This window comes from Thermobia domestica, chromosome 15 (genome assembly GCF_964235325.1).
Source record: "Thermobia domestica chromosome 15, izTheDome1.hap1.1, whole genome shotgun sequence".
Taxonomy (NCBI): domain Eukaryota; kingdom Metazoa; phylum Arthropoda; class Insecta; order Zygentoma; family Lepismatidae; genus Thermobia; species Thermobia domestica.
This window is the reverse complement of record NC_137468.1, coordinates 16,485,303-16,511,615: the sequence shown is the minus strand read 5'-3', so window position 1 is coordinate 16,511,615 and position 26,313 is coordinate 16,485,303. Positions and strand designations below refer to the sequence as shown.

Sequence of the window (26,313 nt, the reverse complement as noted above, 5' to 3'; positions counted from 1 at the left end):
AAAGGGATAGAACATGTAATCTGCTGCTGTGTAGAGATGAATTCATTCTCCCATTCATTCATTCCCTCCTTTTTGCATACAAAAGCACATCTTCATTAGGTTTTTAAATATGATGTATTGTTTGTTATGTCATCAAACCACGTCACATAAGATTCCACATGCAAGCTTGCATGAATATATGTATCATAATACAATTGATGAGACTTTGCTAAAGATATCTAACGCTTTATGTATTGTTGACTTTAGTTATCAGTACTATGATTGTGGTGCTAATGATTCCATTATCTTAGTGAATTTGTACGACACCCGTTTTATCTGGTATTATGACACTGTTTTTTTTTTTAAACTATTGATATTAACACATCTATAAACCTGTGTAAAACAGTTCTGAAAATTTCGTTATCTTTTCTATAACGTATTATAGGATGATGAATATCATTCGATATTTTATAGAGCAGTGGTTCTCAAACTTGTTGTTACCGCGACCCATATTACATACTAAAAATTACTTTGTGGCCTACCTACTTTTATTCAAATAGATATTGTCATTCTACGAAATGGTGGTATTTCAAACCAATTAAATTTTGTAAATCATATTTCTATTTTTTTTTCATATAAAGGTAACACAGAGCTAACACTATTCTCTACGCAATGCCTTACCCCATGATAGATTTTGACTCACCCATTCTCTTTTCATCCTAAGGCAGCATCTCTACTTATTGTACAACAGGGCAGGGCTCTGAGTAAGCACTTACTTTTTCACCTCATTAACAAACGCTTTCAATTTTCATTTTCTGAATGGTACTTACTTTACAACATATGTTTCTGCGTTAAAATAAAATTTTCACAATTAAGAGGAAAAACTTCTCGCGACCCACACTTTGAGAAACACTGTTATAGAGTATTTACTTATTTATTGGGACGGTGGATCAGTGGTGGAGCGCTTACCTGTGATTAAGGTTGCCAACTGGAAAATAAAATAAAATAAAAAAAAACCCGGCACCCTTTCAAAATTCCCTATGATATAGGTCTAAGTTTGAGGGAAGCAAATGTACTATGGTGGACAAAAGTTCATTATCACCTGTATTGCTAAGCTTGTTAGTGAATGTACTAAATATTAATAGATATATTGTGCTAAAAATGAGAAACTGAAGTCGATATTGATCATTTTATTGTACTTACCAGTAACTGTCACTTCTTCAAAATTATCGAAACAGGTGAACAAAAGTATATTATATTAATCTTTATGTGACAATTTTGGATTTGGAAAATGAAATTTATTCTTTAAACTTCAAGTACAGGAAATTGCTTTAAGAAGTCCTTTTTCACCTTCAATAAAGGTATAAAATTCCTTACGAGTAAATTTTAAATTTTCCCTGATACAATCCCTGTCAGCTTCTTAAAATTATCTAAACAGATGAACAAAATATATTAATCGTTGATAGATGGTGAAAGGTTTTGGATTTAATAGAATGAAAGTTACTTTTTTAAATCTATACTTTGAACTAGATACAAATTTGAAAAAAAAAAAAAAAAACGTCATAAAGGGGATGGTAAGAAGTTTGTACTGGTCACCGGCTTTAATCAAAATAACAGTAATATTTCCGGCCAGGCCAGTGAAAAACCGGACAGTTGGGAACCCTACCTCTGGTGCATAGTTAGAAATTGGCAATTACAGATGTAGAATTTGCCGAAGTAACAGCTAATATAGCCCAGTCAATAAAGGTTTTTGCAAGGAAAAAATTTGGGTAAAGCTGATTTTCTCCCAAGTGATAGACCACTATGAGGGGAACATTTTCCCAAAAGTCCCCGCCCCTCCCCCTGGAGCTTCTCCCCCCACGCTCCCTCAAAGTCAAAAAATGGGCGTTTTAGAAAATAGGCCATATCTTCAAAACTAATGAACATATTGATATGCTTCTTTTTTTCTCGTAATCTGTGAAATGTGCTCTATAATTTCGTATTCCTTAAAGTTTTTCATAAACCTAATGGTTTCTTGGCAATTTTAACCTAAAGAGTAAAAAATGAAAAAAATCGCCCGCGCTATTTTGTTTTTCCTCTTATATTTCCTTAATGAGTTGTGATATGGAAAAATGTTTCAAATAAATCTTAAAGACCATAAAATTATCTTTCCAACGGTGTATATATTGTAGGGTTACTCTTAAAATTAGCCATGTAGCGAGGTAAGTTTGAAGTCGAGCGGGCTCAAATTTTCGCCCCAAATATCAGTCTCACTATGTTTCATTTCGAAAGAAAAAAAAATAATAATAACAAAGCTTTTTAAAAAATAATAAACCACTGCATTGTTAGAAAAGCATTTTTGTTTAGTTCTGCCTCCCCTGTGAAGCTTTAACCCTTACTCTATCCCCATTATCATTCCAAATTTAAAAATAAGCGTTTCTGACAAAAGGTATTATCTCCAAAATTATTCAACACACTGATAATTTTCACATTCTGTTTTATTCTTGAAAAGTGATAACATTATTTTATTTTATTTTCTATTTTTTTATAAATCTAATAATTTCTAGATAAACAAATAAACTATAAAAATTTGAAATATTTTGTTTGCTCTTCCTTTCCCTATTTTTTGCCTTGGATCTCCTCAGTCAATTAGCGTATGAGATTATATCTTTAACATTTTTATTATGTTTACATCTTAATTTTGAACATGTGCGCTATGCTTACTGCAGTATTTTCAACTTAATCTTCCGTAGCTATACAGTATACTATTTAATTTTCGGATGTGATTCTACAAGTTCTTCCTCGGAATAGAAATGTTAATTTAGGCAAGACAGCCCATACAGTGCTCACACATTGCAGAGCAATCTATTTTAGTTATTTTACATTTACAGTATTGCCTACATCCTTGCTTACACGAACATGATATTATGTACAGAAGCTCGTCTGGTGCAAATGGCTTAAATGTGGGAATAGGTTTCAATGTCTTTTTGGAGCGTCCGTTTTCTTTAATTATTTCTATCCTCCAACCCCACTCTGTGTCATGAAGTTTATTTCCTAACCATTTCTGTGCTTGCAAAAATACTCTGAGCGAATGTTCATTACACGCTTCAGAAGTTTGGCCAGGTCAAAGTTAGATCTTAGTGAACTTTTCTTTGTGAAAGACAAACATCTGTGGTATCGGGCCTCATTCAAATTTGAGTATTTTCCCAAATCATACAAAGCCAAAACTAATTTTTCACCTGTAGATAATATTTCTCCTTTAGATTTTGAAATATATATATATATATATATATATATATATATATATATATATATATATATATATATATAAACACTCTGGTCTAGTTTTGAAATTCCGGTGATTTGAGCATATCTATTACTTTTAATTTGCCCATACCATAAAAACACGATGTCGTGTCACATCCTGTAAACGCATAACAGAACAAAAGTAGTTGTCGGCAATCTCCAAACTTTTCAATCAATGTTTCGATCCTGAAGTACCGTGTGTTCGGAGTCACACCACCTTTCTCTTTACAGAAGTAAACAGAAGCACTTTCTTTCTCAGGAGACAAAGCAGTAAGTAAGACTACCAGGTCAGTATCAGATCCTACAACAATAACTTTTGAAGCAGTTTTCAACTGTTGAATGGCCGTCATTATAATGTCAATATACGCGTCTTCCTCTGCTGTAATTACAACCAATCCCCGTTTCACGAGTTCAGACCCCAGAGCCAACGATAATCTCTTCTTATTGTTTCTATTACCTAAGAACTCGTCTTTTCCCGTGACACAGACTGCGTTTTGACAAAAAATTATGTCTTGTGAAGATTTTTTCGCCGCTCTCCTGTTTTGTTCTTCATTTTCGTGGTAGGCTCACTAGGGTAACCATCAAAAACAACGATAGATTTTTGACCATATTTATTAAGAACATGTGTACAATAGTTCTCTAAGACAGCTCCAAAGGTACAATTTTTTGGCCATGGCAGATGGTGAAGAAGAAACCCTCCGTCTACAATATATGTTGCATCCTTTACATCTAGTTCTTCGATGATTCCTTCTTCAAAAACCTTCATCAAGGATGATTTTGTACCTTTTCGAAGAGAAACTTCGTCAAACAGAGCTGGTTGGCGTACCGCCAATTCATATTCGAAATATGTCTTTAATTTGCTGGCGCTATCACAGGCACACAATATCCGATTAAAAAGCTGTTGAGGATTGATATTGACCTCTTTTGATCTTACTCTTGCTGACTTCTGTGCTGCCTGTGTCTTCACCATATCTTTTCTGTGCAGTTTGAGTTCTTGGAAATTTTTACCTTTAATTTTGTTCATGGTAGACAAACCGACATCGTATGCTTGATCACAGTTTATTGAATCATCACAAACAAACCCAGTGGCCAAAGAGACCAGTTCATCAGACAACTTTGTAAAAGGATTGTGTTCCTGTAACCAAGCTGTAAACTTCTGTAAGTCTGACAAGTCTTTCTTCTTTCTGGATTCTCGTAGTTACATGTGCTGTTCGCTAAACTGCATTGCTGTTCCGAAAACATCTTCTACAGCCTCATGGACTTTGAGCAAGAATGGTGTTCCAAGTACCCATTTTGAAAGAGTATTGTCAGTAATGCCACGGCCATGTGTCAGTCCTCCAACAGATTTCATGGGTCGCATCAAATCTTGTTCTATGCACATATCACACCACGTTCCTGACCAGTACTTGCCTTTCCGCCTAATAGTGAAGAATCCTTTCTCCTTAAAAAGAACTAGTTCTTGATTTGTGAGTTTTGATTCAAGTTTGCACATCTCTTGTGCATACAAGTGGGCGGATTTAGCATAGGGGAGATGTCCGGCAGCATGAAAATATGGGAGAATTTGAATTATTGTATTCATATGTAAATCCCAGTTTCCTGATTTTTCTGCAAAGATAAACAGCATTATAAGGTCAATGCACCTAAGGAGATTAACCCACAGCTTAATTGTTCTGCTTAAAGTTATAATTTCCTGCAAGAAATCGTTAAATTTGCTCAAAGCTTCTTTAACAGCTGGTTCTTCTAGAACATCTTGTTCATTAAAACTCTTTTCAAGAAGATCTTTAGAAATATTTTCCAAATATGCAAGAGAGCCATTTATTTCAGGAAAACTGCTCTTCATCACTTTAACAATCGCACAAGCAGTAAGGCTATATGCTCGGACAGCTCTTGCGTATGCGTGACCATTCAAATGTGGTTCACAGTCAGTTTACCGAAAACTGTAGCCCATAGGTCTTCCAAACCACTCCCCTCCATTATCTTTCCAATAGCACCCATAAAAGACATTAATAGATGGAATCCTCCTAGCCTCAGAATAATTTTTGACACTTCACTGTTGGGATTTGCTGACGCTACAATTTCAACCGCCTTTAAAACCAATGGTTGATCGAACGTAACAATACAGGCACGGCGTTGCTTCTGACATTGTTCTGCAGCATAACTGAGAGCAGAGAAAATTGTTGATGGATTGCTAGGATTCATGTTTATAAAGGGAATTCCTAATATATATGTATCCTCACAATCTTCTCTTCTACTCATTACGGAGGTCATGAATCCATTCCACCCAGGCTGCATATCTGCGCCTGCAATCCACAAAACATTCATTGGAAATATGGGATGTATCGTTCGACATTCAATTCCTCTGGTAACTTTCAAGTCATTAAAATCTTTCACAAAAATATTGGAGAGCCCACTACGGTGACTTTTTTTGGCATACGAAAGAATACGAATAGTTTCAGGATTAAATGTTCCCAACGGAGTTCAATTCACATCCACTTCTGTTTTAACACATTTACTTAGTGTTATGCATTTTATCCCTCAATGATATTTGAGGCGAAAATTTGAGCCCGCTCGTCTTCAAACTTACCTCGCTACATGGCTAATTTTAAGAGTAACCCCCACAATATATACACCGTTGGAAAGATAATTTTATGCTCATTAAGATTTATTTGAAACGTTTTTCCATATCACAACTCACTAAGGAGATATAAGAGGAAAAACAAAATGGCGCGGGCGATTTTTTTCATTTTTTACTCTTTAGGTTAAAATTGCCAAGAAACCATTAGGTTTATGAAAAACTTTAAGGAATACGAAATTATAGAGCACATTTCACAGATTACGAGAAAAAAAGAAGCATGTCGATATGTTCATTAGTTTTGAAGATATGGCCTTTTTTTCTAAAACGCCCATTTTTTAACTTTGAGGGGGCGTGGGGGGGAAGCTCCAGGGGGACGGGCGGGGACTTTTGGGAAAATGTTTCTCTCATAGTGGTCTATCACTTGAGAGAAAATCAGCTTTACCCAAATTTTTTCCGAACTTTGATATTTTTTGACCTTCATTGACTGGGCTAATATCTAACCCACATTATCATTGACTAGGCTTATGGTGAAAATGAAAATTGTTAAAGAACACATGCTGTTAATGTAATTTTTTTAAAAATCGATAACATTTCCTTCAAAATTGGGTGGGCTTTTAGGAAGTTACACTTTGCCTCTACCAATTGATGTGTAGGTATCAAAATTTGAGGGGATAGTTGGGTAGAGTGGATTAATCTGCATTGAATCTAAAGACATTTTAATAAATAAGTATATTATGTCTAGTGTTCACAAATTTCACGGACATGAAAGCTATCGTTCTGGAACAAAGAACACTGTGTTAGAACATTACCGTATTATTATTATTATTACAGCAAGTGACTCACGTTGTGAAACTTGCTAGACTTTCAAACTATTAAGAGTTCGATGTTGAAACTGCAGGTACTAGGTTTACAGTGTAACTTCTAGTTGTAGTAGAGGGATAACTCAGATAAGAAACTTACGCTAGGGACCTGAAACTATATATATATATATATATATATATATATATATATATATATATATATATATATATATATATATATATATATATATATATATATATATATATATATAATATAAACTAGACAGGTCTTACCATTTTTGCTCTTTGAAAATTAATATTGAAACTGGTAGCATCCTATTTTAGTAGAGAAATTAAGATGGGTATTTTAACAAAAGAAACACTGACCAAAGCTTAAAACACACTTTGATTATTTTAAATTATAATAATTTAAAATAATCAATCCAAAGCCATGGATAGTCTTACTATAGGATGGATATGAAACCTTTAAGTACCCATTGACGCAACTCCTGCTTCAAGGCTTTAAAGCTCAAGAGCTCAGCCCCTAATTAAACTAGGAACATAATTTTGATGTCAGTGTATTCCTGAATAATGAAGCTTTCCACTGAAATGCATTCTGTGACTATGTATCTGGGGGATAACTCGGCGGAGGAGGGGGGTAAATTCGTGCTTTTTTTTGCATCAGTTTTTTTGGGAGGTTATTTTCCCTTTGGGGATACACTAATAAAAACTGGTATGTGAAGCAGTAAAGTAGTCCACTACATGGTATTATCATATATATTATAATATACTTGTTGCTTATATGGGGAAAGGAAGGCGGGCAAAGGTGGCCAATTTTTTGAGCATAACTTTTTTTAGTTTTTTATTTTACGTAAATTACATGTGTTCTCATGACTGTTCCATATAAAACGATATATCTTTTCGCAAGATATCTTTCACTGAATTGGTCTAGAAGTATAATTCTTGTTACTGTATGTGATGTTTGCAACAAAAATGATGTGCATATAACGTGGTACTATGGTTACGGTACTGGGGGGGGGATGTCAAATTCAATGATTTTTCTTCTACACACAACTTTATTATTATTATTATTTTAATATTTCCTTTGTATTGCAGCTGCCTACACAGTAGCATAATTTTGTCGGCATAGGGTGACTGCAGGGATTGCTAGGCCCCCGAAATTCTATTTTTCCCCCCATATTTTTAAGGACTTTTTGTTTCTTCTTCTACGAATGAGGTGGAAATTGCACATGTGTCGTTGGAATCTGTGCTCCATAAGCTTTCCAACGATGTATAAATCATGACTCTGATAATTAGGAGGGGGTAACCAGGGCCCCAACAAGAGAGTCTACGATTTCGTTCAAATCTCTGGCTGGCGTAGAGAGGTTAAGACTTTTGATTGATTGCAGAAATCTGTTTCTCGTTATCTGTAACCGATTATACTCTGTGGCGATCAAAGTTGAAACTGGAAATGGTTGATTTCTGTCACTTCCCGTTTGAATAAAGGGTTAACGGAGGAGGTGAAACCTATTCTAGGGATGGTGAGTCGATTCCAGAAAATCTCGTCTCGATGTCTCTTACTATGTTTGATCTTATACCTATTGACACACAAATGGATATAGCCGTCTTGAAACGTCTGATACTTACGCGTAGTTTAGTTTGGAATAATAATAATAATAATAATAATAATAATAATAATAATAATAATAATAATAATAGTGAAGCTGCATTCTTTTCGAAGTAAAATTGTTTGAGAAAACGGGATTCTTGTGTGAGTTGAAGGAAAAGTGACTGGAATTCGTAAGCTAAAAATAAGCATATAAATCACACTACATCTCTTGCTATGCTCTAATGACCTAGAATGAGAAAAGTGCCAGTCTACAGTATGTACACAACACATATTTTCATTACTGTATAAATTCAGAAATTCTTTTGTTGGAAATTACATCATTATATGTTAGCATAATTAGAGGGGGGGATATGTAAAATTAATATTGTCTGTTGTGGGTTTTGTTCTTAAACAAATGCTAAGTGCTATACTTTGAATCATTAACAATATTGATATAATTTTCCGAAAGTTCTTTCTTATAGCGACTGTTCTTAAGTGGCCTAATTCACTTCTAGTCATAAATACAGTTTTCGAATAGTAATAAGAGCACAAAAATAAGTGGAATACTATGTTGATGTTTTTTAGTCACCATCAAAAGTACTTATCTTATATTGCACCCAGAGACGCAGTGATTCTGTGGCAGGGATGCCCTTCGCAAGCAGCGAGGCTACATAGGTCGAAATTCACAGTTTAAAGTGGGATCTAAACCGTTGTAGTAGGTTCAGTGCTTTCCCATTAAGTATCGAATTTTGGAACTTGTGCATCCCATTATCAGGAAAATCGAATTACTGTAGTAAATTGCATTGAAGGCACTCATGCTAGAGGATCCTTTTGTAATAGGCAACCAACATGTCTTAGATGTTATGTTGGTTGCATAGAAGCTAGGGCATGCTACAGATTTTAAACGGGATATGTATATTTAATGTTAGCCACCGTTATCCCATTCCATTAAGATGGCTGTTATTCCATTAACGAACTCGGCCGGAATGATTGAATGTGTCATTTATGGTAGGGAAACATTCTGTTTAGCTGATTTTGAGAAAATAAAACTTCCTGCTGGCCAAAATAGTTTGTTTCTTTCATGTTATTATGCCATTGAATATATCAGAACAAGTGTTCAGCGGCATAACAACACAAATTGAAAGAAACAAAATATTTTGGTCAGCAAGAAATTGTTTCATTTTCCCAGAATTAGCTAAACGGAATGTCCCCCTTCTTGAAATATGTTCATTTGCTCTAGCTATCTATTGAAAATAAACAGTTCAATAATTCACTTTCGTTCAAGAGACGTACATACATACATACTAAACAGTACAATCTTGTAAGTCCCACTGCATGATTCTACGAATCCATTCGAGAGCTCGGGTCTACGTCTCAGATAGCCTCGGTGCTGAAAAGAACACTGATGTCCAATCCAATCTAACAATTGACTCCCTACACTTGTTCGTAACTTATTGCCAGGAGAACATTGGGAAATAAGCATTTCATGGTCGTCAAATTATTTTAGTAAAGTTTATGTGTATACAAAATAATATCTCATGTTTTAAGCACGTCTGAACTTTGTCGTGGACAAACACCGTGTACATTGGTTTTCTCGGGGTTCTCCCGTTTCCTCCCACTTACTTCATTCCACCATTTCATTCATTACTCATCATCACCGTCTCCTTTAGCCTAACCGGCATAATCGTGGGACGTAAAACTCAAAGATTTCGTTTTCATTTTAAGCACGTCAGATAGAAGCAATGATAGTGACTACGCGACCTTTTGTCTTGGGAGTAGTTTGACTTGTCTTCAGCCGCTTGGTATATGCCGAAATTACGTGGAAGTGCATACATATGTCTGTCAGGATTTTCCTGTGTCTTCTAATACCACAGATTTTTCTACACGATTTGATTTCATTAACTTTTGTATTTTTATTGTACACTGTATAATAAATAGAAATATTGGCACCTCCTTGAAATAAGGAGCACCGTATTCTCGTAAAAATTCTGTAAGTAAATGCTTTGGGAGTCAATGTACTGATCACTTATCTCCCAAATAGAAGCTGTCTAGGTAACCAAAGCCCCTCATGAGTTTTGACGTCAAAAGTTTTAGTAGTAGCATTATTATCACTTAAACCAATCGTTTCCATGCTCCACGACGTCACAGTTTTTGTATACATTCTCGGTAAATCACACGTTGAGTACAAGTAGCAGCGTGAAATCTGGCGTTCATAAAGTCATTAATGACAGACAAACATTGTCGATCACGTTCTCCGTGGTTTTGCTAATACAGTAGTTGTTGTCTCGAAAAGTAGATGAGAAATACTTTTTTTTAAAAAAATCGAGATGAGATTAGACGAGGCGAGAAACATTGATATTCTCTTCTTGTTTTCGAGACAAGAAACATTACAGTTTTCTTATTTTCGAGATGAGATGAGCCAGTAAAATTCTCGTCTCATTTTGTAGACGAGACGAGACGAGAAACATTAAAATTTTCTTCTCGTTATCGAGACGAAAATTTTCATACGTCTCGTGGGTAACACTAATTTGCCCAAGTCTTAGATCTCGAACACTGTTTTGGGGGCGCGGTGGCTCAGTGGTAGAGCGTTCACCTCCGGTGCTTGGGGTCCCTGGTTCAATCCCAGCTCGTGCCGTGTGGACTTTGTGGTGGACAAACACTGTGCTCGTGGGTTTTCTCGGGCTTCTCCCGTTTCCTCCCACTTTTCTTCATTCCACCATTTCACTCATTTCTCGTTATCACCGTCTCATTTAGCCTAACCGGCATAACTGTGGGACTTTAAACTTAAAGATTTCATTTCGAACACTGTTTTAGTGTTACTTGATTAACAATATGAAAACTATGAATTGAGAAAGTGATTATACGAACACAATGAAGAGCATTTATCAACGTCACAAGTCATTAGACAATATACTCCAATAATAAATATGGTTTAAATGTTGTATCACAATCTTCATGGACCTCTCGTGACGGAGAAGGGTTGATAACTACAAAAAAAAAAAAAAAGCAATTTCGTAAAAAAATTTACGAAACGAAACAAGGAAACCTTATTTGTCGTCTCGTCTCGTCTCGCAGACAACACTAATGACTACTCGTACACTGCCAGCATTTAATTATTTCATTCCATTACCGCGTTTCCCCCGGTTAAGAAATTTATTTTTCTCTTTTCATTATTTCGATCGTAAAAACATTAATATTTATCATAGATTGTCGCAACAAAAAAAGAGAAAAACTTGAATTTGTTCAAGTTTATAACGTCCGACGGCATTCCCTTTAGACAAGAGAGATTGATTAATGAAAGTGAATTATTCTGTAATTAAGTTTTTTGTGTTCTCCCACTGGGAATCGAACGTGTACTAAAGGAAAAAATAATAATTTAGTAATTTCCTACTAACAATTCAAAGATTGTTTGGTGGCCCCGCGTAGCGTAGTCACTAACTCTCTCGTCTTTGGTGCGAGCGGTTCCGGGTTCGATTCCCGGTGGGGATACTCGACGAAGAAATGTAAAAACCGTTTTCAGGCCAGTCATCCGGAGTGAGGTTTCCCTCATTCACACCAGGCAAATGCTGGGGTGGTACCTAACATATAGGTCCCAGGCCGCTTCCTTCCTTCCCCAGTACTTTCTTTCCTTTCCCAGGATAGTGTTCTCACTGAAGAACGCTATCTCTCATACATGACGAGCTAACATGACCATAGATGCCGAAAGCTCAGAAATCTACTTCCTATTCCTTGTCGAGGATTGTTTGGTGTGGAATGTCTTCTCAGTACTGAAACCATAAATATCGGCGAACCTTCAGTTTAACGTAGGATCCAAATGAATTTTTTCAGTTTAACGTCTCACGTTATCCCCTTTAGGCTAAAGGAGGCATATGATTAAAGCAAGTGAGTCATGATCCAAGAATTGGTGGAATGAGAATGTGGAGGAAACGAGAGCAGTCCGAGAAAACCCACGGACACGATGTTGTCCACCACAAACTAACTTGGTCGGGGATCGAGCCTGGGGCCCCACGGACTAGAGGTAAGCGGTCTGCCACTGAGCTACTGGGAACCAAACGGTGGTCTCCCACACCAATGATAGAAAGTATCCGGCTTCGATTCCCGATAAGAGCTTATGTTCTTCGGACCCCATGTTAAGCTGCATCTCATGTAACCTCAATGGTGAAAAGGATGCCGCCAAAGTCCTGAAGAACTAACCAAAGCTAACCATGCAACTAATCTATAGGAAGCCTTACAGTATCCATGCAACAAATTCCATGTGATGTCAATAATGCTAAACATTTCATTTTATTGTTGATTGTTGCATACTTCGTATTCATCGTATGTTCGCGGACCGATGATGTGATGTCAGATTATGCAACTGTTTCTTATCCAACATATGGTACGATATGCCAAAGTTCTGGTTCGGTCTTTTAACATAAATCACCTTTCATTCAATGGATTTTTAGTTAAAAAGAAGAAAAAAATGTTACGTTAGTCTAGTTGGTCATGGAACTGAAAGTATTATTGCAACGTGTTGAAGACGTGGCCTTATCAATTGAGTGAAAATTTCTCCGTTGTGTATGCGAGTGCGCGCGCCGTGACAGTGTCTCGGCAATTGTCGTGGTGTGTGGAAGATCAGTGTGACGTTGTCAGTGACGGGAGGAAGATTGGCGATCTCAAGACGGCCACTGCGACTATAAACGGTGACCGGCTGGTGGCGTTTCCGCTTACATACTCGTCAGTTCCTGCACTGAACAGTTATCCGTCGGGAGTCTACCTCGGGTGATTGACTGACCTCCCACGAAAGGTCAGACTCATTTCAATTGTGTTAGATTGGTAAGGAAGTTATCAGCACACTCATAGTTACGGAGCGAAATCCTTTTTTAAAAATCTCTCTTTCAGGTATTAGTTAATCAGGTGTATGAGATAATTATATTGTTGGGAAGTCTGGTATGACCCTGACTTCTGGGAAAATAATTTTGTGTTTGTCATTTTAACAAAAAATCTCATCCTCTCAACATTGTGTGGTGTTGTGTGGCAGTGGATTGTGCTTCGAATACTTACATGATTTCAAGAAAAGTTTAGCACTGCTGTGCTACCGTTCTCCAGTTTTTCCATAAAGAATAAGGATATTTAGTGGACGTTCATTTACCAGTGATTTTTCTCGTAGTGTTTCTGCGCGAATATGCTGTTAAAAGTTCGTAGCAAGAAATTGTAAATATACTTAGAAATAAGTTTGAGATCATAAATGTTTTTAAGGTCTCTGTTTTTTTTTAAAAGAGAAGTTGAATTTCATTTAAAACTATGAAATTAACAGGATTTCCTTGTTTTCAGAACATTTTTTTAACACGTGTAGGATTTTTTTATTATGTGTATACGAGTTTCTTGGATGGACACTATATAGGATTGCCATCTGTCCCTAATAAGCGGGACATCCCGAATTTGATGAATATTCTCATAGTCTTGAATTGCATCTAAGAGGGACGCCAAATTAATGGAAACACAAAATATGCGAGTAGCATTTATGAATATATTGATGCCAGTGGCGGCTTTAGCGGGTAGGCCGGGTAGGCACGGGCCTACCCAAAAATTTTGAAGTATATATATAAACGCTAGAGATACAATAAAGAGTAAATATATTTTTCACTATTTATATTAATGGTAGATAATTATTTAACAAATAGCATCAACCACTACCGTAAAAGTAATTTCCTTCTGTCACTAATCAATCTGTGTATATGTATCCATAAGCGAGGGAGCGGGCCTACCTAAAATTAAAATCCTAAAGCCGTCCCTAATGCACGATATGTTACGTAGGAATATCGAGATACGTTTATGCACAGGTGTGTGTGCGGCAGGGGCGGGTCCAGGTGGGGGCGATCGCCCGCCCAGAAGGGGAAACTTTCTTATTTTATATATATAAATAAAACCCATCCCAAAGTTTGGAGCCCTTAAAAGTAGCAATATGACAACAAACCGCCCCCCCCCAGAAGTCGGTCCTGGATCCGCCCCTGGTGTGCGGATGCAGAAAATCGCATCTGCATCCATACCGGCATCCGCAGATGAGATAAGTATAAAACTGTGGTTCTTCTGTGACAGTTACAATTTAAAAAAAAATAGTTCCTATTATAATGATTCCAAATACTTCTTTATAATTTTGCGACTCCCATAATAGTAATAAAATTCAGGCTAAATAATCAATACCATTTTTTCCTATTGTACTTATTGTGAGTCAGCTACGCCAAATAAAATTCATGAAATTAGAAATACGAAATTAATAGAACACACCTACTTAAGATTCTTTCAAATGCAAACTTCTAACTAGAATAAAAGTTAATCTGATAATTCCATATCTGTCAATTAATTGTAAGGCAAATCTTTAGTTTTTTCTTGCTTGTTTTTCCCAACTGATAATACAAAAGTATCTTTACTCAGAACGCACAAGCAAAATTGAGATAAGAAAAAAACCTTCTCAAAGGAAGGATAAGCCACATCAGACAAATTGCCATAAAATCAGATTATGTCTATAAGGTTATAATCAGATTGTGTGTGTAAGATAACATATAGTCTATAAGGTTAAATGCAGAGAGAAGGGTTAAAAAATAATTTTATTCTGGTGGCTTTTTGTTCCGAAAGGGTAATCATGCTTTATTACAAGATGTAAATCAGTAATAAGTGATGATTCTTCTAAACATTAAGTTCTTGTCTTTTCACGAATATCCGCATTTTTGTCCGCCATCAGCACAGAAACTAAAAATATATTCGCAAAAAAAAAATCTATAATGATGCGGGTAAATCCGCATCCGTGCTGGGATACGGTTCTATTGTGAAATCACCGCCAATCATGTTACTGTTTGTATCCGTTCAATGGTTCATAACTTCTGTTGTAACTAACCGTCAGCAAGCTGATGCTAGGGATTTTCTGTTTCCGCATGTTCTTAGTTCAAAATGTTCATTGCAATTTTCATTCAAGAATACATGCATGTTTTCGATGTGCAACTATGTGTGTGAGGAACGTACAATCTACATATATTCGATAAGTGTGTCTGGTTTTTAGGCTTACCCAAAGCTGGCAACTCTAGTACATGGGAAATATTACATATATTTTATTAGATTTTGTGTTTTTAGATTCTAATTTCTGCTGTTTTCAGCAATGGCGGACCTAAAAGGTAAAAACGGGTGCGCCTAGAATACAGACTATGATACGTATATCTTGTGTTCACAGGTTTTCATGGGTTCTGCAGAAATTTCCAAGCTATGTCTCTCCAGATAGATATCATGACTAGATTGGACGTTGACATTGTGGACTTCAAATATTGTTTTACACGTTGCATAAGAGAAAAATTGTATCCGCAGGCAGGGGCGGATCCAAAACGGACTTCTGGAGGGGGTAATACTGCTACTTAGAGCTACTTTTAAGAGCTCCAAACTCTGAGACGGGTTTAATTTATGTATAAAATAAAAATACTGCCCTCTTCTGGGGGGGGGGGCGATTGCTCCCCTGGATCCGCCACTGGCCGAAAGTATATATGTTTAAAAAAAATCAATAAAGAATAAAAGGGAACACTTACGGTAACTTTCAAAAGTTCTCAAAATAATAGCTTCAGTTTTCTTTGTCGCTCAAAAAATTGGGGGCCCCGGTCTCGGGCTAGACCCACCACTGGTTTTCAGTGTGACGTCAATGAGCGATTTTGGATTACACGTAACTTTCTTCGTGTGATCAGTGATTGCGTTCGTATTTGTGTCGTGGAGTAATGTAAAAGCAAGATTTAACATCAAACCTATTCATAGTTTTCCCACATGTGTTAGAAGAGCGAATCAACCGAGGAGACTTATCCTAATATGAGCTTATAGTAATCCTCTTCATCTTACGAATCGGAAATGATCAGTTATTTTGTTTCCCGTTATCTTAAAAAAATGTGAAAATAGTTTACTAATTCCTAAGTAGCTCCTGTAACACGGAAATAATTGCAGGAAACGATAATGAATTTTTAAAATGGAATTCGATAATTGTCAGTTGATAGTAAAATAAATAAGTTTCTCTAGTGCTGATCTAGACCTATGCACATTCTATTCCTGTTAGATGATAAGCGGACCAGCATGTTCACTTTTGGTGCACATGGTATCGGGCTGGATTTTCAATGGGAAGAGAGCCTTGAAAGTTACACGCATTATGTTGGTTAGGATTTCATCTTAAACTGAATGTCCATATGTGATAGAGCCTGAGTGCTGAAAAGGAATGCTGAAGTCCAAACCAGTAGTTCTCAACTGATGTGTCGCGACATACTGTTATGTCACGGTCCCTTAAGAGGCCTCATCCCGGCGAAATTAAAATACTGCAAATTTTATAGTAATTGTGTGATATCTTTAAATAGATAAAAGATAATTGAAATGTGGAACAAGAGCGCCCTAGACAATATTATTTTGCTTGAGGTACCGTTATCACAACTCATCTAGTGGTTTTCCGTTTTCAGACGTTTATAAACGCGAAAATAAATGCCGATTTTCAAAATGGCTCGAAATCGAAAGCAGATAAGTGAATCGTGATAACGATATCTCATGTAAAATGATTTTGTCTAGAGCGCTCTTGTTCCACATTTCGATTATCTTTTATCTATTTGAAGATATCACATAATTACTGTAAAATTAGCAGTATTTTAATTTTGCCGGGATGAGACCTCTTTAACGTGTGTTGCGAAATTTTAAAAATTAAAAAAATCATAAAGAATTTAATAATAATTAGTTAAAATCGAGACAAACTACCACTTAACATTTCCAGCGGTAGCAATAACGTTTAGTGCTATATAGAGTCATTATGAAAACTAATTGATATTTTTATTATAAATACTAATACTAATAACAATAACTATTATAATAGTAAAACCAAATAGGTGTGTCTCGATGTACTGGACGTTCAGTAAAGTGAGCTGTCAAACAAAAAGGTTTGAGAACCACTGCTTCAAACAACCGAAGATGTCACACTTAATCTCATGACACATATTGTTTTCTATATTATTGTTAGCTGAAGCCACTGTGCCTCAGTATAAAGCGCTCTCTTTTAGAGCGAAGGATGTCAGGTTCAATCCCAGACCTTTTCAGTTTAATGTGGGCAATATCGTCCCCGTATATTTTTCTCTGAGTTCTCTCATTTCCTCCCACATCCTTAATCAACCAATTCGTTCTACCCATTCAGTTTCATTAATCATGCGTCTCATTTATCCTAAATGAGCTTCTTCGTGGCTAAGCAGTTAGCGTGTGCGCCTTTGGTTAGGATTAGGAATTAGATTTCTGGGCTTTCGGCAACTTTGGCCATGGTAACCCGTCACTAGGATTAGGATTAGGAATTAGATTTCTGGGCTTTCGGCATCAGGCCATTTTAGGCCATCACTAGGATTAGGATTAGGAATTAGATTTCTGGGCTTTCGACATCTCTGGCCATGTTAGCCCGTAACGTACAAGGGATGACGTCCCTCGGCGATCACACTATCCAAGGAAAGGGAAGGAAGGAAGGAAGGATTGATGAAGGAAGGAAGGAAGCGGCCTAGGACCTATGTTATGTACCATCTCAGCATTTGCCTGGTATGAATGACGTAAACCCAGGTAAACTCCCTGGATGGCTGACCTGAAGCTTTTACACTTCTTCGACCGAGTGTCCCTACCGGGAATCGAACTTGGGACCACTCGCACTAAAGATGAGAGTATTAGCGATTACGCTACGCGGGACCACATGCGGGCTTTTGGTGTGGCAGACCCAGGTTCGGATCCCATGTTAAGCTCTAGGTCCACGTCTCATATAGCCTCGCTGCTAAAAGGGGCTCTAAACTAAAAATAAAATATAATTTATCCTACATGATCACGATCGTGGGACGTTAAAGATTAGTTTCGTTTTCAAAATAATAATAATAATAATAATCACCTAATTAATATGTCACATGGCTGGCCAGATTGCTTAGTGTAAAGAGCATGCTGGTTTCTGTGTTCACAATACAGTAACCCTTCTCACTGGCCTAGTGACTAGCGTTTGGTCTTTGTGTATGAAGTCCTGGGCTCGATTCCCGGTGGGAGAGCGTGGAACGCAGTAAAGATTTCATTTTAAACTGTTGATGTTTTTCTGTATGGCCTTCATGTTGACCAAAATACAAATCAATCAGCCGGATTTGAATACAAGCTATATTCAGATCAGTTTAATTTACATTGTTAATTGCTTTTCAGTTTGGAGAGAGTTTTCTGTAATATGAACAGGCTCTATGCATGAGGGTGAAAGAATAACATATTACAGATACACCGGATAAAATAAATACGTTGATAATAAAGTGAAAATGGTCTCAATACCGTTACCCGAAAATAGAATCTGGGATTACACTACTTCAACTACAAAATAAATCTCTTTATTCTCGCTTTGTACACTCATGTCCAAAATGATTGTCGCATATCTATAACTGTCTTTCTTTTTGTAAGAATATAATTTGATAATGATTTTACAGGGTACTTTTAATATTGATACTGTGTGTATAGTCGGGAAATGTATATTTGTGGCAAATTTCATAGGAAATGAACTATAAATACGAAAATTAGAGTAAAACAAAATGTTAAATGAACAAGAAAGTTTTATTTTCGTTTTATTTTTCTTATTTACTGCTCTTTTGGCATGAAATTTGCCACACACATGTCTTTGCCGATTATACACATACTAATATTATAAGAAATACCGAACGAATCCGTTATCAAATTATATTCCTAGGACAACATATTTATAGACATGCGACATTAATTTGGACATGAGTGTACATGTTAACAGAAATTAACTACCAATATACTTGTCATGAGTTAGGTCATCCTTTTAACACATTTAGTAGATAAAGGCGCTAGAAATACGTACAAAATACAGGTCTTTTAAGGCATCTGTTGTCGGGACATCTTACGTCGTTGTATAAACTGATACTTTTGCACCATAAGTTTGCATGTTGAATCAAAAATAAACCATGTTAAATATTCTTAAACTATCAGATTGGATATTTGGTCTGACGTTGAGAGAGAAATAGTGATAGCATGCTCAACGGACATTGCGTGCATAGGGCAGGCGTCAATGAATCACGTGTCATTTATAACGGTAAAAGCATCAATAACTAGTGGGATTTTGGAAAAGACTCAAGTGGTTATTCGTGACCTAATTTTACATGTGAAAACAATCTGTTTATTCGTGCCTACCTGAGTTTTTGATTGAATTTTGTTATTTATCCATCCAGTGTTCTGTTCCCGATCAGTGAACCCATGAGACGAGAAATTTTTCATCTAGTCTCTATTCTCGAGACTCGAAAACGAGACGAGAGTCGATCCGAGAAGTGTATTTTTAAAATCAAGATCAGACTAGTATCGAAACGAGACTATAAACATTCCACGAATCTCGCGGGAGTTAACACAGGTCTTAGATCTGAAACAGTATTTTAGTGTTACATAATTCATAGTAAAGAAACTATAATGTGATTATATGAACACAATGAAGGGCATTTATCAACGTTTAAAGATAGGCAAATCATTACACAATGCTTCAATGATAAATATGATTTAAATGTTATATTAGATAATACTAGGGATGCGCACGAGACGAGTCGAGACACGGCTCTTCCAATGGAAAAATATACATTTTTCGAATCGAGACCACTTTTACACCACATTTTCGAGACGAGACAGCCACAAATCTTGTCTCGTGCGCATCCCTAGATAATACTTTCGACAAAGTGGATACTTTTTAAATATCTAGGATCCATATTAATTGTCCATAACCATATTCACAAAGAAATTAAATTCGAAGCTTATATATATATATATATATATATATATATATATATATATATATATATATATATATTTGGTCTAGGAATTAATTCGTGCGGTTGGTACGCACACATTGAAGCTGTAGTACAAACACAAAATACATAAATACCTTAAGAAAAATATTGTCCATCGCTAGCCACCACTTTCGCCCATCTGTCAGGCAATGTACGGATTCCGTGGCGAAAGAAGTCCTCATCCTTGGAAGCGATCTAGTCAGAGACCCATGTTTCGATATCTTCTGAAGAAGTAAACCGCTGTCCAATCAAATCGTTGTTCATGCAATCGAACAAGTAGTAGTCCGAAGGAGCAACGTCTGGTGAATACGGCGGGTGGTGTAAAACTTCCCATCCGACATTTTCTAAATAGGTTTTGACCGGTTTTGCGACATGTGGGCGAGCGTTATCATGTTGAACAATAAGTTTATCATGTCTGTTCTCCCATTCTGGTCGTGTTCTGGCCAGAGCTTGCTTCAAACGGATTAATTCTCGTCGATAACGTTCTCCATTCATAGTTTCACCCGGTTGCAGCAGCTCATAGTACACCACACCTTTCATATCCCACCATATGCACAGCATAACCTTTGCACAGTGAATATCTCGTTTTGGTTGTGATGGACCTGGTTCACCTGGTTTCACCCAGGCCTTTTTTCGTTTAGGGTTCTCGTAATGGATCCACTTCTCATCACCCGTAATAATTCGATGCAGAAACCCCTTTCTGCTCTGTCCTTGAAGCAGCAATTCGCAAATGGTTTTTCGTCTTTCAACGTCTCTGTCTTTCAATTCATGTGGAACCCAATGTGACATCTTTTGAATCATTCCCATGGCTTTCAAGCGTTTGGAGACTGTTGTTTGATCAACGCCTAATGCTGCTGCAAGTTGTTCCTGCCTTTGACACGAATCCTGCTCCAGCAATGCTGTCAATTCTTCGTCTTGAAATTTTTTTGGCTGTCCAGCTCGCTCTTGGTCTGCCAAGCCGAAATCACCACTTCTAAACCGTGCAAACCACTTCTGACACGTTCGCTCAGCTAGAGCATGGTCACCATACACTTCCACCAAAATACGATGACTTTCAGTCGCACTTTTCTCATGTTAAAGTAATGCAGCAGGACACATCGCAAAAACACTTTATCAGGCACAAATTGCGCCATGTTCACTTAACTACAAACTGGTGTTGTTGACGCTTTAATCCACTGCCCTATACTACGAACGATACGCGATGACAGGGGTTTGCAACACATGTGTGGATACTTGGAACTGTGCGACGCTCCGTTCGTTGCGCCATCTCTTGTCCACCCGCACGAATTAATTCCTAGACCAAATATATATATATACAACGATAATCATGCCTGTTGTTCTGTATGGTTGCGAAACATGGTCGCTTACTCTGAGGGAAGAATGTAGACTGAAAGTGTTTGAGAATAACATCATGAGGCGAATATTCGGATCCAATAAGAATGGGAAAGTTAAAACTTAACCAAATGTTCCATGGCAAATGTTTTACTGTACGGGACAGATAAGTTGAATTACGGAAGAGAGAGAAAAGGACTGAAAGTGTTCGAATTACGGGTGTGCAAAGATATGCCAGCATATCCTTTAATTGTAGGCAACCAGCATTCCTTTACTACTGTCCAGGTTGCATAGACGCTAGGTAATGTTATGTATTTTAAATAGGTATGGAAATCCACCGTTACCCGCGAAGATGTTACTGGATTGACTTCATTAACGAAATTGACCGAGATAATCGCTAAAGCTCCCTATTGCGAGAAACAGGATTCAAAAATTCGCTTTCGTTCAGGAGATATCGTGTGTAGTAACGGACGTGCTGACATACTAACAGTGCATTCACTTAAATCCCACTGCATGTTAGCGAAAGTTTGAGAAAAAAGGGACACATACTGGAATTAGTTTTTTTTTAATGAAGAAAAGAAATTAAGGCAGTATTTGACAAGATTTCTTTAAAAGTTTTTACGTCCCACGCTTATGCTCCGAGGCTAAGGTAGACGATAATGATAACGGACATAATGTTAGAATGAAGGAAGTGTTTGGAAAGGAGAAAACCCACGGTGATAGAAACTAAGCCCTTGCATTAACAATAGTACAGATAGGTACGATCAAGATGTTCATGGTATATACACTATAATATAATGTATACTAAGGGTACCTTTGGGTTTAGGATGCCATTGTAACTTACATCCTGGGTATGGATTGTGAAAGTGAAATGTTCAAGTGCATTGATTAATTACATGAAGTATTTTTTATTGATTACTAATAGAATGCCCGTTCTTCGTACAGGGAAAACACGTTTCATTTTCATAACTGTTACCAATCAACTAAGGGACCCTAAAAACGAAGATTTCAACACTAATCTCGGTCATTTTCAATAATTTTATATGTCACCATCCTCGCTTAGGAGTATTAATGGTGACTGAATTTGCGCTTTAAACGGCATCAGAAATGTCATTATTGTCTCAGTAACCCCGAAAACTGGAACTCCTGACACCAAGATAAGACAATGTGGAGATGATTCCTGACATAGGGTTGGCAAAAACCATGGTTTTTATTAAAAAAACAAAAAAAAACCGGTTTTTTTGGTTTAAACCAGGTTTTTTTGGTTTAAACCAGGTTTTTTTGGTTTAAACCAGGTATTTTGGTTTAAATAATTTGCTCCATATATTAATATCATATATGGACAGAAATAAGTTTGTTTCGCCTTGATGTTATTATGCAACAACCGGGTTATGTTGGAAGGGGTCACATAAGCTTAAAGCAGAATAAAAACCGCTTCTCGAGTTACATCAGAGAAATTGTACTCCATTTGAACTCGGAACCAGGACTAATTGGCCACAAATACGATACGTCTGCCGACTCACTCACGAAGGAATCCTGATAAAAATATGTTATACTGATCTTTACATGCTTCTTAATATAATTAACTGTCAAGAGTCATTTCAGAAGGACAATTTCAAAGTACTACGGAGTACAGAAGAACTAATTTAGTTCAAGTTAGTAACAACGACTTTTATTGGTCCAAATTAAAGAAATACAACGACTTAATTTGCATATCAGTAAGAAAAGTGAATAAATATACGAATTATTTGAGTCCACTTTGGCTTAGACTCATTTATACATAAATAGATACCAAAGATACTTCTCATTTCACTAAATGCCTCTCGTGGGGTCTGTATGACCCCCCCCCCAACACACACACAAAGTACGGCATTTCGATGTATATTATCAATAGTAAACATTGAAACGAAACAATATTTAGAATTTTTTCTTTGATTGCAATTACATAACAATAATAACTACAAAAAAATCACAAAACAAACATTTATAAACTGATAAAAAAAAGTTGCTTTTGTAGTATAATCTTTTTGAGTAATGAATGGGGAATTTATGTCTGGATATAATACGAATAATATACGGGAGTGAAACGTGATATCCCACAAATGTGTGTTCATCAAGATTTTACTAACACTTACACTTTTATGAACAATTTTCGTTTTTTGGTTTAAACCAATTGGTTTTTTTGAAAAAACCAGCTGGTTTAAACCTTGGTTTAAACCATGGTTTAAACCACCTTGGTTTAAACCAGCCAACCCTGTCCTGACACCAAGATAAGATAAAGTACAGACCTACCTGGGTGCATAAATGCTTCCTTTCGGAAATATAGGCTGCCGAAAACACGAAAATATTAACTTTAAAGGTTCATATTCCAAAACAGTGGGATACTGTAGTCGGGTCAAGAGTTCAGTTAGGAACTAGCATGTGTCCTATCCTAATATCCAAGTTTCAGAGTCTGCGGTACATTCCCAACAATTTTTATAGAGGTAGTTTGTGAGTACTTCAAATTATATCTCGTAGTCAAACTCTCTCTATAAAAACTGTTGCATGAGTACATTAAGGTTCTGAAATATGTATTTTTGGATAGCGCACATATTAGTTCCTAAGTAAAGTTTTGACCCGAGTACGGTAAGTCCTATAGTTTTGGAGCTATGGATCTTTAAATTTAATTTTTTCATATTTTCAGCAGCCTATAACCCGGAAAATAAGCAGAGCGGGCCCGGTGGCTCAGTGGTAGAGCGTTCACCTACGGTGCTTAGAATTCCTGGTTCGATCCCAGCTCGCGCCGTGTGGCCTTCGTTGTGAACAAACACCGTGCTCGTGGGTTTTCACGGGGTTCTCCGGTTTCCTCCCACTTTCTTCATTCCACCATTTCATTCATTTCTCATCATCACCGTCTCCTTCAGCCGAATCGGCATAATCGTGGAACGTAAAACTTAAAGATTTCATTTCATTTTTCATTTCGGAAAGGAAGCATTTTTGCACCCAAGTTGGTCTGTATTTTTTGTCTTATCTTGGCGTCAGGAATGATCTCCCAAACGTTTCGGTATTGTTCTGAAACACCCTATATATATCCTCTTGAAGCTCAGGTATACATTGGATAAAATGGGCTTCAATCCTGCTTTACACTGGATAAAGCGGGAAATTATGGTTATTATGGTTATCCCCTCCCTTGATCATATCTAGGATCCGCCACTGTTATATATATATATATATATATATATATATATATATATATATATATATATATATATATATATATATATATATATATATATAATATAAAAGTATTCCACTCCTCATTCCCAAGTTACGATGCTGAATTTGGATTTAATCGACATCACGGCATCGAAAGTGTCATTGTTCATCTCAACGACCCCGAAAAGTATGGATTCGACACTAATGACCGTCATTTTCGATCATTTTTAAATATCTCTGCCCTTCCCATCCCCTAAGTTGCACCGTCAAAGTGAGATGGTAAAAACTATTCCAGGCCCGAACCTCGTCTATGTAGAAAAATTTGATCGAAATCGGTTGGGTGGTTCAAGAGAGATGAAGTCACAAGCATAGTCACTTTCATTTTTATATATACACCCTCCATTCCAAAAGAAACCGAACTTTTAAAAACAAATAGTACCACTAGTGCCATCTGTTGTAATATTTTACCGGTAGATGGCGTAGTCCCTCATTGACAACTGGTATAAATGTCATGACATTTGGATGCACGGCAACAAAGTTATTGCGTTTCAACTGTCAGTGTGTTGTGTACATCGGTCGGAAAATGAGTTTCAAACAACGAGCTGCAATTGAGTTTTGTGTTAAACTGGGTAAAACTTTTAGTGAAACGCACCAAATGCTACAAAATGCATATGGTGATGAGTGTCTATCCCGTACGCAAGTTTACGAGTGGTTCAGGCGATTCAAATCGGGTAGAGAGACGCTGGATGATGATGAAAGATCAGGCCGTCCCAGAACCGGATTATCGGAAGAAAACATCGAAAAAGTGCGTGAATTCATCAAACATAACAAAAAATCGTCAGTGAAAGTTATTGAAATAGAATTAGGCATTCCTCAAACAACCGCATTTTGACCGAAGTTTTGGGCCTTAAGAAGGTTAATTCGCGGTTTGTACCACACAAACTCACCGAAGACCAAAAAGTTGATCGAATTGCGCATTGCAAAGACATCGTTAAAAGTGCTCGGCAGGATCGAAACTTCTTGAAATCGATTGTAACTGGTGACAAGACGTGGTGTTTTGAATATGAGCCCGAAACAAAGCGGCAAAGTGCTGAATGGAGAGCGCCGGATGAAGGAACGCCCAAAAAAAAGTCGCTTGGTGAAGTCAAAAGTTAAGGTGATGCTGATTTGCTTTTACGATTCAAAAGGAATTATCCACAAAGAATTTGTTCAGCCCGGCCAGACAGTCACTGGAGAGTTTTACTTGGGCGTCATGAAGCGTTTGCTGGCAAGAATTCGTCGTATTCGGCCCGAATATCGCGAAATCGGCAGTTGGACTCTTTTGGACGATAATGCACCATCACATCGTTCGCGACTTGTAACTGAATTTTTGGTCAAAAATCACATTATTCGGTTGCATCATCCGCCCTATTCACCAGATCTCGCTCCGTGCGATTTCTATCTGTTCCCGAAACTGCATTTGGCGATGAAAGGAAAGTGGCACGCATCGATTGATGCCATTGAGAAGGCGACGACCGCCGTCCTAAAAACCATTCCAATAAAGGACATGGAGAAGTCGTTTGACAACTTGTTGGAGCGTGCAAATATGTGTATCGATGCAGAAGGGGAATACATTGATTAATAAAAATGATTTGTTCCAAAATGTACATTGCTTTTTTGTTTTTTTAAAACGTTCGGTTTCTTTTGGAATGCAGGGTGTATAGAGATAGA

At 36.9% G+C, this 26,313-nt stretch overlaps 1 protein-coding gene across 3 annotated transcripts in view; it reads left to right on the top strand.

Annotated features, from left to right (window-relative positions):
* ATPCL (ATP-citrate synthase) overlaps positions 1–26,313 on the top strand; it is a 191,090-nt gene that overhangs the window by 76,749 nt on the left and 88,028 nt on the right. Inside the window, exon 1 of one of the 3 annotated variants that reach the window (XM_081741359.1) lies at positions 12,827–13,034. The exons of 1 other annotated variant lie outside the window; for it this stretch is intronic. The gene's annotated coding sequence lies outside the window, so the exon portion shown is untranslated. Of the gene's footprint in view, positions 1–12,826; positions 13,064–26,313 lie in introns of those variants that run through there. One more of the 3 variants, XM_081741357.1, reaches the window with a different exon arrangement.